Here is a 13,855-nt window from a genome sequence, read left to right as displayed (position 1 = left end):
TAGCTAAGTAATTTATCAAGAATGAATTTCTTCTCCCGAGAATGGATAGATGATCCTACTTTAGGGCCAATGCCCCCCCCCCCCCCCGTGATGAAGAATAAGATCAATCCCCTTCTTGCTTTTGTTTGAAACAGAAGAAGCCGGCGCAACACCCAGCCAAACATCCGTCTGATCAGCTGGACATACCACGGCAGTGTGTCGAAGGTAATATTCTGTTGTATTTCACCCTGCATTTTGAAAGCAAAACAATTCACATTTGGAAAAAAAAATCTCATTACCAGCGTCTTCCCTCCAAAATCCATTAATGGCCTGAGTGTTTCTGGCAACTGAGATCACCTCGGATTATAGTGTGAAATGCAGCTCTGGGGAGAGCTGTATGCTTTGAGATGCTTGTATCGTTCAATTGTCAAATACTCACACGGTTACGATTCTCAAAGAAAGAATACAATGTAGGGAAATGGGTAACATAATAAAAGCTCTGGGATGCATTGAGAGGAGGCAGCCAAAGGAGTCCTTGCTGACATACCTAATCCCAGGCATGGGAAATTAAAAACCATGCCAGAATACCAATGCCTCACAGCTGGGGATGCATTGCTTCTTTTTTTTTTCTTTTTTTGTGAACTTTCAGGTTTCATCTTGTATGGCTGCCTCTCTCTGCCTTCAAGTCTCCTTTACTATCTCGTCATCTCGTGTGCAGGAGCCTCCTGTTTTTCCCACCCTCCCCATGGCAGGCCATTCATGAATCCTAAGTCCACGTTGCCATCCTCGTCTTGGTAAACTGGGATGACATCACAGACTGTTAGCACTGGTGTGACTCTGGAAGCCATCTGGGTAGGAGTTCCTCAGTTATAGTCCTGTAGGGAGATAGGGAGGACGCAGATGAAAAAGAAGGTTGGGGTTCTGTAGCACTATGAATCTGAGGAGCTGTGCCACATCCTTGGTCCAGGGGTTTCTAAATAGACCCTATCGTTAGACCTCTGAAAGCTGCTTAAGTTTACTTAACCCAACCTTGTCCAAACCAGAAGACCATGCTACATTCAGTCAGACCATACAAGTCACTGAGATGGGCTGGAAAACCATTGCACAAGTTGGAACCTCACCATTGCAACAGACAGGACACAAAGAGCAGGGGAAGTTACTCAAGTGTCTGGTCAGTTGAATGGTGAATGGTGGAGCCCACAGGAAATGGACACTAGAGCCATGCTACCCAGTCCTGGGCTCATTTGCTGCTCTCTTTCAATTAACTTCTCCATCCATCCATCCATCCATCCCACTCCACCCCACCCCATCCCACCACACCCGATGTTTTCCCATCCTTTTGCATGTGTGAACTGGTGCTCCATTTGGGTGTTGGGCATATCCTGGTGAATAGTAGGCACACAGTGGTTTTTTTTCTTATCTGCATTGCTAGAGATTGAACCTGGGGCATCATGAGTTCAAGGCAAATGCCTCTCAGCTCTATATGCACAGGGTTGAATGAATATATGCTTTTCTTATTGCTCTATTCCTCCCTTCTTTATCCTTCCTTCCTCTTCTTCCCTCCCTATTTTCCCTTCTCTCTCTCTCTCTCTCTCTCTCTCTCTCTCTCTCTCTCTCTCTCTCTCCTTCCCTCCCTCCTTTCTTTTTTTTCTCTCTGTTTCATCCTCTGAGAAATCCTTAATTATATAGCTAAGGCTAACCTTAAACTCACGATCCTTCTGCATCAGACTCCATCGTCCTGGGATTACAGGCATGCCCCACCACTCCAGGCTAGTCTCAATATTTTCTACACTTCCCAATCCTCTCTCCTCTTTCAACCTTCTCTCCCTCATTCCAGATCATCTTTCAGCTCTGAACAAGATAAATGGCCCTCAAACGCCACTTAAATTGTCTCATTCCCTTGGTGAGGACCTTAACTAATTCCTCTCTGTCTCTCAGAGCCGGTTTAGTCAGCAGGACTGTCAGTGCTCTGCCAGGAGCTGATGCTGAGCTCGTTCTCTCTGCTGAGCAGAGACCTTGCTCACAGTAGGTGCCTGGGTGATTCCAGTTCAGCTTTAGCGTTTGTCAGTCCCATAAGACAAAGTCAGGTAGCACAGACCTGATGGGCTTTGCACAGGCATTTAACCCTGCCCCTCCCCCTTCTTTCCCTCTCTACCTCCATATATTCTCCTTCCTTCCACTGAGTCTCTTCCTAATCCCCCCGTTTGCCCTTTCCCATCCCCATTCCTCATCAGGCATTGATGTCAGGTCCTATGGGTAGAAATATGAATCATAGTTAACTCTTGACTTTGGGGAGCTTGTGGTCCAGTATCAACCACGGGTAGACAAGTCAATATTTATAACACATTGTGGTTTTGTTAGAACAGATGCCCGCACAGGCTTCTGGAGGTCACACATAGAGAACTATCCTATATGGAATCAGGAAAAGCTTATAGAAGATATCCGGACTGGCACTTGAAGTTCAAGGTGAAGTGAGACAGACCAGAGCTCATGGAGTAGTAGAAGAGAGAGTACGAGACAGTTAGTGCTTCGGCGGAGGGAATTACATCCTTCAGTTCTCAGATGCTGAGAAATCTTCTTATAAACATTACTTGGAGTTAGACTTCAGACCTAGGCACAGGGCCATGATTGATCTACTCATCTTCGTCTCTCCACACCTCTTCTCACCTTAGTCGGAGGCAGGATTTCTCCCAGAGCTCACTGCTGTGCTAGTCTAGCTAGCCAGAGTGCTCCACAGATCTTGGGGGTCTCTGCCTCATGGCACTAAGGTTCTAGGTGGCTGCTGCTCCCTCCTGGTGTTTATGAGGGTGCTGGCATCTAACTCCAGCTCTCACAGTCTCTCAGGAAGCACGTCAGCCATCGGGCCACCTTCTCAGTTCCGAATGAGATTGTTCTTGGGACAGGGCTGGGCACACAGTGGGTGCTTATTGAAGACACGCTGAACAGAAATATAGATATCAACCTCACAACGTTTCTTGTTGAAATTATACAGCGATGAAATTGCTGTCCTGTGTGAGTGTCCCTTAAGAGACATAGAGAGGGCATAGGACTTGAAAACTGTGCTTATCTTTTCTCCCAAGAAAATTTCCTAATGTCCATTAGCTAAACTTTCTTGTCCTTTGACTTCAGGCTTGATCTTTCTATTTAAATACAGATAATAAGCTAAGTGAAGTCCCTTTCCACCTCCTCTAACCCCGAGTTTTTCTGAGTAGAAAGTTCATTTAGCAGCAGAAGTGCTGGCAATAATCCCTTTTAAAATTGTCAGGAGATCAGATTTTACTAAGTCTGACTCTTTCCTTTTTTGTTCTTCTGACCTTTTGTCCTACATTAAAATGAAATCTTTTTGTGTCACTGTCCTCTGTCCCTGGCTGGTGACTGTTCCCTCTGCAATCATTTTCTCCTCTAATGAATGGTTCCAGTGAGCTTTGCTGACATCACTGCCATGGAAATGGAGCTGTGGTTTAGGTGTTCACTTTGTCTCAGCAGGAAGTGGGAGAGGAGACCCTAACGGCAGGAGATGGCTATAATTTATTAGGTAAATAGTGGCGCCAAACAGTGCCCAGTTATCTCATAATTGTCATCACGCTAAATCTTTGTAGTAATTGTTATCGCTTTAGAAATGAGAGTTTAGCTGAGCCAAGGTGGGAATGTCACAAGGTCAAGGCCAGCCTGACCTACGTATCAAGATTCTTTCTTTCTCCCTTTCTCTCCCTCAACCATTTGCCCAGACATAGAGGACATAAAATACTAGTAGTTATAATACTCAGGGAATATTCCCTAAAGTAACACAGGACTAAAACGTAGCACAAACAACTTTACTATATAATAATATGGGATATTTTTAGGTAACACACATCCTAAGTGTTGTCTTCATGGTGCCAAAAGCCATTCTGGCTTCTGTCAACTCTGCTATCAAAATCCAGCACTGGAGAGGATCGCAGAGAATTCAAGCCTAGGAGCATATTGGACATTCTGTAACTCCTACACAGTGGGTTTCACAAGTTCATTTATCAGGATGAGCAGAGTTTCTCACAGGAAGCAGTTGGTCTAGCATGTGGCCCTAGGTGACACAGGGTGATCAGAGGCATGGACGTCATGGTATACACCATCTTTCAGAATCACTTTCCCGAGTAACATGTGCCTAGAGATTCCGCTCATTCCTCGGTGGGCAGAGATGAGAGTTTCTGGGATGACATTGCAATAGTGATTGTGGTGGTTTGGAAGAAAAGAGCCCCCAAAGGGAGTGACACTATTAGGAGGTGTGGCCTTGTCAGAAGGGTGTCCCTGTGGAAGTGGGTTTTGAGTTTTTCTTTGCTCAAGCTAAACCCAGGGAGACAGCTCACTTATTATTGCCTGCAAGTGGTAGAACCCTCGGCTGCTTCTCTGGCACTATGTTTGCCTGCAGGCTGCTCTGTCCCACCATCATGATAATGGACTGAACCTCTGAAAATGTAAAACACCCCATTCAATGTTTTCCTTTATAATAATTGCTGTGGTGGTGGTGTCTCTTCACAACAACAGAAACCCTAATGAAGACAGGGATAGCCGTTATTATTTGTAGTTTGGTTTATTGGTTTACATAGGTCAATACTAACCTATCAATACTAAACTAATACTTTCAACACTGTAGAACCAGTTATTCCCGTTACAATGCTATGAGTTCAAGGATCCCCCGGGATGGGGTTTATAAAATATAGGCGTAGTATGCATCTCTCAGTGTATGTTCAGGTTATTTGACTTTTGATGGAAAAACTAGGGTGGGAATTCCTTTAAATCCTTTGTTTAGCAATATGGAGTGGATCAGAGCTTGGATACTCTGCTATTTACCAGCTGTGTGGCCATGGCTAAGTCACTTCCCATCTCTGGGCCATAGTTTTCTTTACCTAAGTGGAGGTGACTACCTATTTTGTGACAGACTTTTCCATGGAGAGAAATAAAACATACACACGTGCACACGCACACACACATGTTCGAACACTCCAGAAAGGGAGCTCCAAATAGAGCAAAGTAACCATTGCATAGAAATCCAACTTAGTCGCTCGGTGAGTCTCCTCTGGCAAGAGCCTTCTTCCCTCATTACATCTATAGACAAAGGGGAGGGGTCCTTTGTGAATCTTGCAAGTTTCAGCTTTGTGAAGTTTGTTTTCTGAGTCTTGCGGGCCAGGAAGGCTTCAGTTTGGAGAAAGTGTCTATGCAGCATGGGACACCTGTATCTGAAGAGTGTGAAGAAGGTTAAATCTATCACCACGTGTAAGCCACATGGAATAGTGCATACAATATAGCAAACGCTAGATGGCTGCTCCTTAAGAACAAACGATCTCAGACGTTCTTAAATTTCAGTGCACAAATGGATCACAGAGAGATCACCTGTAACTGCAGATTCTCTTTCCGTAGTTCTGAGGTGTGGACTGAGACTCTGAATTACTAAGTAGATCCCATGTGATGCCCATACTTGGGACTCATGGTCGCATTTTGGGTACTGAAGGGAGCTGCAACCAGAGCAGGTTGGCACCTGGAACCCTGATTAGGGCCAGTAAGGGAATGAAGCAGGGACAGAAACTGACACACGCACAAGGAAGCTGGGATCAGGTGGGATTTGCCTACCACAGCACCACTGCAATCCGGAACCTCATCGTGCTTATGTTCGCTATGTTTCTTGAGTCTGGACCAAATGGGGAATGGCTTTGTAAATTGTCCCAAGGGTCTGAGGTCTTGGAGTCCTTGACATGGTGGTGCCCTTTACAAAATACACATTCACTTAGGACATCATTCACTCAGGGCTTCCTTGATCCCTACAGAAGGGGTCTGCATCCTCTGGCAGGATGGCAGTGAGAATAGCAGGTGTGGCTCACCTGCCCCACCTTCCGTGTGCCAACTTCATAACACTTGTGGGCATTGAAGGCAAACTCTTGTACCCAGCACTTTGGAGTGGCTAAGAGGAAGCCTAGACTTGATTACTCAGTTTTGTTTTCCTCTCCTTTAAGTACATTCCATCTCTCACTTGTTACTCTGGGATGCAGCCTCTTGCAGTCACCTGTGGCCTTTAGGGCACAACAGTTATCACCCCGAATAAGAGAAGAGTGAGGAGCGGGTCCTCAGACCTCCTGAATGGAGCATCTTAGAGACCAGGCAGCCGCCCTCTCTGCCAACCGTGGCTCCTCACGGAGAGTTTCAGCGGAATTCCTGCGCCAAAATGCTTTCCTCTTGCACTTGAGCCCTCTTAGCAAAGCTCTTTTAAAAGGTCTGCTTTGGTCATTTTCAGGCCTAAGGAAAGAAATGGAGGAAAGATGAGACTACCCATCTTTACACTGAGTAAAGTAGCTTACCCTACATTCTGCGTGTGTGTGTGTGTGTGTGTGTGTGTGTGTGTGTGTGTGTGTGAATGCCTGGTCTACAATTAGATTAAATTTTTTCCTCTATCAAGTATGAAAGTTTCTTAATTGTCTCTTGATACATCATATCTATGTATGGCATTTGCAGGGGAACTAGAGGCTGGGCCATACCAAAGGCCCAATTTACCCAGCTAACATAGGAAGGATTTGAATGCGAACTGAGACTAGAGCAATCCTGTTTGTTGTTTCTTGTCGTACTTCTCAGCTCAGCAGTGAGGTAGTCACCCATTCGTTCTTAGCTCCTTAGACCTTGGATAGGTCATAGGTTATACCAGCCCTATGATCCGACCAACCAAATGGCCACGCTCAAGGGCAGTGCTGTGGACTTGCTAGAAAATTAGTTTCTTCCAAGAAGCCTGCTTTTAAAAGCAGGAGCTGCTTAACACAATCACAGGCAACATTAAAAATAAACCATTTGCAAAAACACAACAAAAAGCAAAAAAAAACAAAACAAAAAAAACCACCCACAAATTTTAAAGAAACAAGTAGTTCAACATAGTTGGGCATCTTTTGTTGATGCCTGCCTGCTGTTAATTATGGCTTAACCGACTAGTGATATTTTCTCACCCTGGTGCACGGGATTTCACCTTCATCTCTCCTGTAAAAATCTTATATCTTTGTTATTAAATTGACAGGTAATTATTATACAGAGAAGTGCATAGATTTTTCAAGAGCCACACTTAATGAGTTCCCACGAATGTGTACAGCCACGTAAGTCACATCCCTACCATGACAGCGACTTTCCACCCCCACCCTCAAGACTCCCCTTGCTCCTTCTCATCCCTCCTGACCCTGTTCTCCCAGGCTTTCGAGAAAGCAAGGCTTGGCTTTTTTTTTTAAAATAGAAATTAGCTTCGCTTGTGCTACCACTTCATGTATATTGAATGGCACAGGGCGCCTTTGTATCAGGCTTTTTTTCAACAAGGTGTCAAGGCAGCTCATGCTGCTGCTGCTGCTGCTGCTGCTGCGTGCATCCTCCATTGATTCTTCCTTGTTGACAGCTAACACTCTCCTCTGTGATGCTAACTCTGTCATGCATCTGTTCACTTGTTGAAGGACAATTGGGCTTTTCCCACTTTTTTGTCTACCTTAAATAAAGCTGCTGGGAATGTTCTTGCTCAAGTCTGAGTGCACAGGCTTTCCTCTCTCTTGGGTAAATACAGAGCAGGAGAATTGCTGAGTCACACTGTGTATAAAATCCAGCTTTATGGGAAACTGTTTGATTTCTGTAGCGGCTTTGCCATTGTGTACTCTTGTGAAAGCCCCCACTGCTCTAAGTCCCAACAGTTCATATCATCTGCCTGCTAAATGCCAAGTTTTGTGTGTGTGTGTGTGATCGTATCTTGTTTTTGACATTGCTCTCATGATTAGTGCTGCTGCTCCCTCCTTTCCACGTACTGTTAGCCATTCCTAGATATTCAACTGCTGTTTATCTTTGTATTCTTTTTAAAACTTAGAGACCACCCGTCATAGTGGTGCACACTTTGAAATGCCAACACTTCAGAGATGGAGGCAGCTTGGTCTACATAGTCTGAGATCCAGTTTGAAAAGAAAAAAAAAATCAGAGCCCTTTCTGTGATTGAGGGTTGATGTGGTATTCCCCTCTGTATGCTGTGATACCATTAGTTATTAAAGGAACTGCTTTGAGCCTATCGTGGAGCAGGGCAGAAAGCGCTAGACAGGGTTGTGGGCACTAAACTGAATGCTGGGAGAAAGGAGGCAGAGTGAAAGAGAAGCCATGGAGCTTCTGCCAAAGACAGGCATGCTTTAAAACTTTGCTGGTAGGCCACGACCTCATGGTGATGCAAAGATTAATGGAGATGGGTTAAAGTAAGATGTAAGAGTTAGCCAATAAGAAACTAGAGGTAATGGGCCAAACAGCCTCCCTACAACAGAGGGTTGAGAAGTTCTTTACATGTTTTACATTCAAGAACTTGTCAGATGTATATTGTGAATATTTTTACTTAGTTACACATTCTATCCTTCTTCAAGATGATACATAATACATAAACACAGTATATTAGTTCATTGACAGTTTCATATACATGCATATAATATGTTCTAATCACTCTTTCCCTATCTCTCATAGCTCCTTCACTTCGCTAGTACATTTTCTCCACCCTTATTAGTTTTCCCATGTTAGTGGTTTTTGGGTTTGTTTTTGGTTTTGATTTTTGGTATGTTTAGTTTAACCAGGGTCCTCTGTGTGAACACTGGGTTGCAAGTATTGCAAGTATCCACTGGATGCTCGTGGCTGGTAGGTTCATCGGCTGGTACTCGGCAGGAGGCAATGGTTTCCTTGCTCTCTGAAATTATAAATCATACCATTTATAAAGAGATTTTTGAATTCTGTTAAAGTCTAATTTATCAGGATTTACCCCTATAATTAATGTTCTTCTCATTCTGAAGAAATCTATGTCTACCTCAAGGTTGCAAAGATATTCTCCTGTGATTTACTCTGGCATTTTTATTGGTGGTTTATGCTAATATCTGTTTCATGCTGAATTAATTTTTTTGTATATGATGTGAGGCATGAGTTGTTCACATTTTCTTACATTGTAGATATTTATCTGTTCCAGGCTCATTTAATGAAAGGAAGAAAAAAAAAACAAAAACAAAACTATTCTTTTCCACAACTGGGTTGTTTAAGTTCTGTCTTATGTTAGGGTTTCTTTCTATTGCTGAGATGAAACACCATGGCCAAAAGCAACTTGGGGAGAAAAGAGTTTATTTTGCTTACACTTCCATATCACAGTTACTCACTGAAGGAAGTTAGGGTAAGAACTCAAGGTGGAAACCTGGAGGCAGGAGCTGATGCAGAAGCCATGGAGTGGTGTTGCTTACTGGCTTGCTCCTTATAACTTGCTCAGTTGCCTTTCTTGTAGATCACCAGCCCAGGGATGGCATCACCCACAACGGGCTCTCCAACATCCATTACTAATTAAAAAAATGCCCTACAGGCTTGCCTACAGCCTAGTTTTATGGAGGCATTTTCTTGATTGAGGTTCCCTTTTCTCAGATGAATCTAGTTTGTGTCAAGTAGATGTAAAAACAAACAAGCTGTAAGAACACCAAGAACAAAAGCACTGTTGACAACTTATGCTGGAGAAGATGTAGGGTAAAGGGAACACTCCTGCATTAATGGTGGGGGTGCAAATTGGTATAGCCCCTTTGGATATCAGTACGGTGATTTCTCAGAGAATTAGGAAACAACCTCTCTCAAGACCCAGCAATACCACTTTTGGGTACATACCCAAAGGATGCTCAATCATGCCACAAGGATGTGTGCTCAACTATGTTCATAGCAGCATTGTTTGTCATAGACAGAACCTAGAATCAACCTAAATGCCCCTTGAATGAAGAATGGATAAGGAAAATGTGGTACATTTACACAGTATAGCACTACACAGCAGAAAAAAAAATGACATCTTGAAATTTGCGGGCAAATGGATGGATCTAGAAAACACCATATGGAGTGAGATAACCCAGACCCAGAAAGACAAATATAACATGTACTCACTCATACGTGGTTTTTAGACATAAAACAAAGAAAACCAGCCTACAATTCACAGTCCAAGAGAACCTAGACAACAATGAGGACCCTAAGAGAGACATACATGGATCTAATCCACATGGGAAGTAGAAAAAGACCTGAGAGGTCTTGGGAGCATGGGGACCATGGGAGAGGGTTGAGGGGGAGAGGAGAGGAAGGGAGGGGAGCAGAGAAAAATGTATGGCTCAATAAAATCAATAAAAAATGCAACAAAGAGGATAAAAACAAACAAGCAAAAACAAAAACAAAAACAAAGGGTTCCTTATGATACTCTGCTATACTCATAGGTCAGTGTCTGGTCCAGTCGTCATTAAGGAGGCTTCCTCCACCTACAGATGGAGTGGGTGCAGAGACCCATAGCAAGACATTATGTGGAGAGAGAGTCTAAATTGGAGGTCTCCATCAGGTCCTTCTCCTTGGAGATTGAGAGAACTCAAAGAAGAGGGGTAAGGAAAGATTGTAGGAGTCAGAGGGGATGGAGGACACCAGGAGAACACGGCCCACCTCATCAACTAAGCAGGGCACATATGGCCTCACAGAGATAAGCTCCAGGGGCTTGCATGGGGCTGCAACAGGTCCTCTGCGTATATATTATGGCTGTTAACTTTTGTGTGTGTGGGGGGGACTCTTAGCTATGGGAGTGGGTGCATCTCTGGCTCTTTTGCCTGCTCTTGGGACTCTTTTCCTCCTACTGGGTTGTCTTATCTAACCTTGATATGAGAATTTTTGCCTTGTCTTGTATAATGTTTTGTCCTATTTGGCCGTTGTCTCTTGGAGGCTTGCTTTTTTTTTCTTTCTGAAGAGAAAACAGCAGAATGTGGATCTGGGGGAGAGGGAAGGTGGAGGAGAACTGGGAGGAGTGGATGAAGGGAAAACTGTGGTTGACATGTATTGTATGAGAGAAGAATCTATTAAAATAAAAAATAGCCAGCACAGGGCCCTTACTGAAAATCAGTTGGTTACCTAAGGATGGCCCTTCCTGGACTCTCTCCTACTGATCTCTGTGTCTTTCACTAAGAATAGTATTGTTTTTATGTCAAAATTCTATGGTAAGTTTTGAAATCAGGTAGTAAAAATCCATATTATCTGAATCTTTTTCAAGATGGTTTGTGTTTTACAGGTTCTCTGAATTTTAATTTCATTGAAAAACCACCTTACCTGTTTCTTAAATAGAATCTAAGATTGGATTTTTAACTTAAACCCAGTGACGTGCATGGATCTTAAGGGCATATTTCAATCAACTTTAACAGCTATAACCATGTAAAGCATACCGCTGTCGAGGCCTTTCAATAACTCCTGAGCTTCACTGTATCTCTTCCTAAGGCATCTCTAACTCCACAGAAATAAGCACTGTTATGATTCCTATCCCCGAAGATTAGTTTCATCTGTACCCAAAATCCCTGTAAAATGGAACCAAACAGTGTGAAGCCTTGTGTGAAAGGCTCTGTCTCCACGTCTCTTTGTCTATCAAGGGTTTGTTCATTTTTATAACAGTATCAGTCCATTTTGTATGAGAAAAAAAATCACAGTTTGTGTTTCTTTTTCTTCGTGGGGACACCCAGCCTATTACTGGTTTCTGGCTGTTATGAATAAAGTTGCTATGGGTATGTGACACCTTTTGTGAGTGTGTGCTTTCATTTCTTACAGCTGAATGCATCATAGTTGTATTGCTGGGCTGTGAAACCGCTAAGACTCTCTGCAGAGTCTTTAACAATGTCTGTTTCTCACAATTAGGCTAGAACACACCCTTCTTTGTTCACCTGCCAATAATGTCATCATATTAAATACGATGCCGTCGTATTTATGATAGCAATGTCATATTATGAATCCATATAGGGATTCACTAGAGCAGAATTCTCAGATCTAACACATCCGAAAATTTCCTCACAGTTTGCTCTACTTAACTCCTAGCTTTTTCTTAATCCAATCAAGTTGACAATCAAAATGGCCTTCCAGTCTTGCTCACCTTTCTGGTTTGTCACACTTCTCTTCCCTGCTCCCTGCTCTCCCAGTTTCCCCTACCACACCCCTAAGAGCCCCCACTTCATTTTCATTTCTACCTCTACCCCAGATTATGCATATAAGAAAAAATACACAGTGTTTGTCTTTGTAAGACTAGTTTGATTCCTTTTCCTACAAATGACATGATTTTGTGACTGACTAAAACTCCTCGGTGAATATATACTGAGTTTTCTTCATCCATTTACCCACTGATAATCTCCCAGGAAGGTTAAATTAACTGGGTCATTGTGAGTAGCACCACAGCAGACATAGGTATACATATCTCTCTGTAGTAAGATGACTTGGATTCTTTGGAACATATACCCAAAAATGGTCTCAACTTCAGTTTCTTATGGTTGTAGATTTTTATAGCTCCTCCTTTTTGGATATATAGTCTCATTCTACAGCCTAGGCTGTCCTCAGGCCCATGACAATCCTCCTAACCTATCTACACAAGCATCTAGGCATGAGCCACAGGACTGACTTTCCTAAGAAATCTTAGGCAGCCCAACTTCCCAGAAGCTGCTTCTTGGTTTTGTTCTGAGAAGTTTGTAGTTGTAGCTTTTCTGTTTAGGTCTATGCAAGGTGACATCATTTTCACTGCACCACAGGCCACTTGCTTGCTTTCAGACTCCTTAGAATTTCTGCACATACTACGGTGTTGTGAAGGCGTTCTTACTTCTGGATATCGTTTCTTGGGCTAACACTCTCTTCATGACTTCTGTGTTTCAAGCCATCCGTCTTTTTTGTTATCTGAAGATTTCACTTTCCCCCACTTTCTAGAAGACAAGTCTAGAAGACAAGATAATTATATCTTGGTGTTTAACAGCACTGCAGGCTACCCATGAACTAAGTGCTTCTCTATCAGTGATAACCAGTCCAAATCCATCAGTCTCCCTGGAATTTATAATCAGTTACTCTAGTTGTAGGAATGATCATTATCACACCATCCAGACGAGAAAAGGGAGGGCTGGATTGGAGAAGTGATTCGCAGAACACTTCGAAGTTGTGGGTGATGATTTCCCCCACTCCAAAGCACTACACTTGTAGATTTTACTATACCTCCTACTTTATGCATTTTTAGATTCATTTTTATTATCTTTAGATTATGTGTGTGTAGACGTCCCTGTGTGGGGAGCCTGTGCATATGAATGAAGATGACCATGGAGTCTAGAAGAGGGTGTTGCATCCTCTGGAGCTGGAGTTGCAGATGGTTGGGAGACAACTGATGTGGGTGCCGGAGACTAAACTCAGATCCTCAGCAAGAACAGCCTATACTCTTAACTGACTAGCTGTTTTCCAGCCCTCTGCCCTTCCTGTTTTATTTAAAAAAGATCTAAAACAACTTCTCAGAGCTCTAGGGGTGAAGAAGAAAGGTCACCCTTAACTGCTGAGCAATGCTCCAGCCCTGTGGACTCCTTTTCTTGAGCGTATGGGCTGCACCCAGCGATTTGCCTCTAATGAGTAGATACAGCAAACGTGATGTGGGGTCTTGTCCATGTCTGAGCTACAAGAAGATCGTGGCTCCTATCTTAGGGTCTTCACTTTCTCACTCTGAGGAAGACAGATGCCTTGTTTTAAACTGTTTCGTGATGAGGCCCATGTGGCCAGAAGGATGTCTCTAGCCAGAAATCCAGGAAGACTGGAGGCCTGCCAGCAGCTGTTAAAGTGAACTTGGAAGCAGATCTGACCTGTCCAGTCTTTCACTGACAGCAGGTCTTGCCAATACCGAAGTTCAGCCTTGTGAGACAGCTTGAACCAAGTCATGGCTGTTTTCCCAGCCTCCAGGGATTGTAGGAAATAAATGTGACCGGGCTGCTGATTTGGGGGTAGTTTGCTATTAGCAAGAGATAAGTCATACAAATGGTACCTCGTGTGCCACTGATGGTAACAGCGGTTTCCCCCTCCCATCCCTGGGAGGATGTTGACT

The sequence above is a fragment of the Microtus pennsylvanicus genome, chromosome 6 (genome assembly GCF_037038515.1).
Source record: "Microtus pennsylvanicus isolate mMicPen1 chromosome 6, mMicPen1.hap1, whole genome shotgun sequence".
NCBI lineage: Eukaryota > Metazoa > Chordata > Mammalia > Rodentia > Cricetidae > Microtus > Microtus pennsylvanicus.
The sequence above is the reverse complement of the archived record's forward strand: the minus strand, read 5'-3'. Positions refer to the sequence as shown.